We start from the raw sequence: 5,060 nt of genomic DNA on the forward strand, positions 1-5,060 counted from the left end.
GTGTGTGTGTGTGTGTGTGTGTGATTGACTGTGTGTGTGTGTGTGTGTGTGTGTGTGTGTGAGATTGACTCTGTGTGTGTGTGTGTGTGTGTGTGTGTGTGTGTGTGTGTGTGTGTGTGTGTGTGTGTGTGTGTTCACGTCATCAGTAATTCTGGCTATGCCAACGTCTTCCGAAAGATGAGCAGTAGAAAAGAAAAAGAAAGAAAGAAAGAAAGAAAAAAAGAAGGCCGTATTTCCATATGCCGATGTTAAGAGCACTTTTGGTCAAACCTGCTTTCTTTTACAAGTTTGTAAAAAAAATTGTTCTTCGATTATGGAGGTCCGAATAACACGTTACAAACATGAATTAATCACTGCCTGCCTCTTTAAACAAGGGGCAAAATCGTTTTATCGTTTAATCTTTACTAAAACAAAAACAAAAACAAACAACAACATAAAACAATGTAGCAAAGCCTAATAATAGAAGGGTATAGTATTCTCGAGTTAAAAAAACAAACAAACAAACAAAAAACAATGTAGCAAAGCCTAATAATAGAAGGGTATAGTATTCTCGAGTTAAAAAAGCCCAACCAAACAAAACGAAACATCACAGATGTAGATGCCTTCCCACAAGGAAAATCATGAAAACAGATTTCTCCCAGTGTGACTCACCATTCAGGTGCACAATCTGGGTGTCACGACCAACGGGTGCCTCGTATCACCCGGTCTGTTTCATTCCATTAGCCTATTTTCTTACGTGTGTTGAGCCTACATCTCTCTCTCTCTCTCATCCTTGAATAAAAAACGCTTTGAGTTCTCTCTCTCTCTCTCTCTCTCTCTCTCTCTCTCTCTCTCTAAGCCTTGAATAAAAAAAAAAAACGTTTTGAGTTCTGTCTGTCTGTCTGTCTGTCTGTCTGTCTGTCTGTCTGTCTCTCTCTCTCTCTCTCTCTCTCTCTCTCTCTCTCTCTCTCTAAGCCTTGAATAAAAAAAGAAAAACGGTTTGAGTTCTCTCTCTCTCTAAGCCTTGAATAAAAAACGTTTTGAGTTCTCTCTCTCTCTCTCTCTCTAAGCCTTGAATAAAAAAAAACGTTTTGATTTCTCTCTCTCTCTCTCTAATCCGGGAATAAAAAACGTCATATACATATATATATATATATATATATATATATATATATATGTGTGTGTGTGTGTGTGTGTGTGTGTGTGTGTGTATTCTCTCTCTCTCTCTCTCATCCTGGAAAAAAAAAGTTTTGTGTTCTCTCTCTCTCTCTCTCTCTCATCCTTGAATAAACAATTTTTTTCAGTTCTCTGTCTCTCTCTCTCATCCTTGAATAAAAAACGATTTGAGTTCTCTCTCTCTCTCTCTCTAACCCTTAAATAAAAAACGATTTGAGTTTCTCTCTCTCTCTCTCTCTCTAATCCTTGAATAAAAACGATTTGAGTTCTCTCTCCTCTCTCTCTCTCTGTGTAGGCACATGTGTGGGGGTGGGGGTGGGCTTGTGTGAATGTGTTGTTTTATTACTTTTTTACAATGCTGCTGATGATGATGATTATTATTATTCGTAGTAGTATTAGTAGTATTTACAAAATTTATTATTGTTGTGTCGTTATCGTTATCGTCGTTACTGCTGTCGCAAGGACAGACTAGAAGAGTAGGCAATGCCTAAAATCTTTATCCTCCAGTAATAAAGTTTTCACTGGATCTCTCTCTCTCTCTCTCTCTCTCTCTCTCTCTCTATATATATATATATATATGCGCGCGCGCGCGCGCGCGCGCGTGTGTGTGTGTGTGTGTGTAAAGTATCAGTTGTATTCGTTCTTAGGCTACTTTTTGTGTTTATGAGCATCAGTGAAGTCATCGACAAATTTTATCAACAAATGTCGATACTAAAAACATTAAGCTGGCCAAAGCCTGTGATGACAGTAAACGATATGCTTGGTCCGATATATCGGGAGACTTACAGAAGTACAGCCTGTAAAGGTAAACAATGCTTGCTGCGATTCGTAAAACAGCAACAGCAGAAGCAGCACTGAGCACCAAGAGTCAGAATAACATTTCACGTTCATTGCTGTGCTCGGAGCAATGCCAGCAGATGGTCAAGATAACAGTCGGCAAAGATTCAGCTGTGGAACTTGATGTAAATAATAACGACAAATTCTTAAACGAACTCGGAGAAAGATTACAATGATCTATAGTAAACTTTGCGAGGTCCGTCCATTTCGGGTTAATTCTGCAGTCTTTCCACCCACTCACAGCAGCGGTAGTTATCACCAAAACATCGCCACCACCTACCTACCATCACATTCCTGCCAACATCGGGCCAACCCGAGAGGCTTAGCACGGCCTCTATAAAATCCTATGACCAACTGTTCCAAACAGTCCTTACCTCTTCAGTGCCGTTGTTGTCACTACATCCCCACAGCACCTTCTCCTGTGAACATCTGCTGGTGGTCTGGCAGAAGCATTATTCCTGAAGCGCCAACAAATCAGCAGACCGTAGCAGACGCGACAAGTGCTCGTATTTCTGACTCCACCACTACCACCATGTTGGAGAGAGAGCAAAGTTTTCTTGGCTGCAGGCTTCGTGAAAGGAGTAGCCCAACTCAGCGGGTTGCGGGGAGTCCAATTTCGCCTGTCTGAAGGAACGGAGGCTGGAGTGTGTGCCAGAGAGGGAGAGAGACAGAGTGGGGAACGCGCGCTGAGAGAGGGCGGCTGCTGCGCGTTTTGGGGCTGTGAATGGCACGCTTAGACTGGGGATGGCATGCTGAGCGTGCAGGGAGAGAGGTGAGAAGGAAAGCTGTGAGCTCAAAAGGGCAGCCCCTTGTTGTGCTTGCCTGCTGCAATAAAAAGAACCCACAACCTGCCCCTGCCAATAAAACTGCCCAGACTAAACTGTCGTCTGCTCTAATCTACGATTTACGTCCCCTGAGCTTTGCGGCTTCGCATACATTGTTGCTTATCTGTAGGCCCCACCTCTCATCTTTTGTTGGGACTTTCTCTCCACCTCCACCAGTCTGTGTTCTGTGCGCGGGCTTTACAGGTGTGGACCCTTATCTGTTCGCCTGACCAAACCCACTGACCGCGGACAGCTAGGCCACTCCAGTGCGTTGCTAACGGTGCATGTTGAGTGTCCCTGCCGCTGGGAACTCGAGCAACCGTCTGATTTTTTTTTTCTCTGACTGATCGCTCCAGGGCGTGGGACATGCGAAAACCGCTGACACTGATGGTGCGATTTATATCATGTAGGTCTGCCATGGGTACAGCGCGATTCAATAAGGAATTAAGTTCAACACGTATGTAAAATTTATTACCTTCAAGAAAGTGACATATAACTGTTGCCAGTTGAATATAACTTGATCCAGCAATTAAAAAAAAAAAAATCACTGAGGCTGCATATCACATTCACTGGCGCACTGGCGCGCGCACACGGCACTCACACACACACGCGCGCGCACACAGTGACACAGACATACACGCACGTACAGTATCTCAGTAAATCATTCAGTTGTAACGGTGAATAGAGACAATAAGCCGGTGAGAAGGAGAAGGGTAAACACAGACTGGACTGAATCACTTACAACTGCAAACCTGTTCATATGGACTTCAACGTGTCTTCCATCCTCGCCCCACTCCTCTTCAGTTTGCTTTCTCCCCTCTCTCCCTCTCAGTTTCTCTTCCCCCCGCCCTTCTCTCTCTCTCTCTCTCTCTCTCTCTCTCAGTCTCTCCGTCTCTCTCTCAGTCTTTCGGCCGTCTCTCTCTCCAAGTCTTCTCTCTTTTGTTGCCTCATCAAGCTTCCTCAGTTTCTTTTTTCTTATTCAGTTTTCTTGCTCAAGGATTTATATATATATATTTATGGTGAAAAAGCAATTGACAATACTATGTATCTTTATTAATCTGATAACTGATGAATCATTATTTATCAGTGCATCCAAAAGTTCGACATTCACACCACTTAATTTCCAAACCTACAATGGAAACCAACGCACATTTTAAGCATAACAAAGGTAAGTTAAACAGAGATCCAAAGGAAAGAGCTGAATGCAAACCGCATGAAAGTAATACGAAAACACAGCAGTCTGATTTATCACGCAACAAAAGACGTATATTCTGAACGAAACAACACGTTGCATATTTTAACTCTTTCACTGCCAGTCAATTAGGAGTTCAAAATTCCCTTGTGCTACAAACACAGAAAAATTGGTGTCTAAGACTAGCTAGGGATTCCCCCTGTGATGTGTAGAAAATATGGCCCATCCTACCACCGAACATAAAGAGCAGTATGTTCATGGATAACAGACCCATGATCTGGTCACCCTTCAGTGATATGGGTCCTCTACCTAGCTGCTGCATAAATGCTAGTTTGGCAGTGAAAGGGTTAAGGAACACTGTTTCAGAATGAGAAACAATAGGCTATACAGGTATCCGGCTACAAATTCGTAGTTTTCTTCTCGGTGTTCACGTTACAAAATTTGTCCAGTTTTGGTGGTGAATGATGTAGTTTTTTCGGAAGAAGGAGGACAGTTTGGCCGCTGAAAATGTCCGGAGAGGACATTATGAACGGCGAGAAAGTCCCCTGGGGACATCTTAGTTTCCAGGGGGCGGACAATCTGGGATACTACACCGGGCCGACCCCACAGACCTGCCGACTTCGTGCCGGGTGATGGAACGACTGTGTCACAGGTCTACATCCTTGTCCTTAAGGTAAACTGTACACCACAAACACGGAGACGTTTTCCCTTGCAACACCTGTGGGAAGTGCTGCACATCCAGAATCGGCCTCTTCTCCCATATGAGGACACACACCGACAGATAAGCCTGCCTGCCTACTCGTCCGTCGGTCCGACGGGAGACTCCATCACTGACACCACAAACAACTGTACGTGACCATCGTTTTCAGTAAGTCCTTACATTGCAGTTATTTCCTTGTTTCCACGTTTAACTGCTTTCCCGTTCAGCAGAATGGTCAGCATTGGATCCTGATAGGTTTTTTGTTGTCAGTGTAAGCCCCGAGAAGGACATTTAGAACCATGACTCGATGGGCTTGAGGTTTTTTTTTCGTTTAAAAAAAAATTATTAAAAA

The 5,060-nt window shown here is 43.5% G+C and overlaps 1 protein-coding gene across 2 annotated transcripts in view; it reads right to left on the reverse strand.

Moving 5' to 3' along the window:
- Window positions 1-2,807, reverse strand: part of LOC143282862 (beta-1,4-N-acetylgalactosaminyltransferase bre-4-like) — a 38,767-nt gene extending 35,960 nt beyond the window's left edge. For both annotated transcript variants that reach the window (XM_076588720.1, XM_076588719.1), the window contains exon 1: window positions 2,367-2,807. The gene's annotated coding sequence lies outside the window, so the exon portion shown is untranslated. The remainder of the gene's footprint in view (window positions 1-2,366) is intronic.
- Between the last annotated feature and the right edge of the window lie 2,253 nt (window positions 2,808-5,060).

The sequence above is a fragment of the Babylonia areolata genome, chromosome 6 (assembly GCF_041734735.1).
Source record: "Babylonia areolata isolate BAREFJ2019XMU chromosome 6, ASM4173473v1, whole genome shotgun sequence".
NCBI classification, from domain to species: Eukaryota; Metazoa; Mollusca; class Gastropoda; order Neogastropoda; family Buccinidae; genus Babylonia; species Babylonia areolata.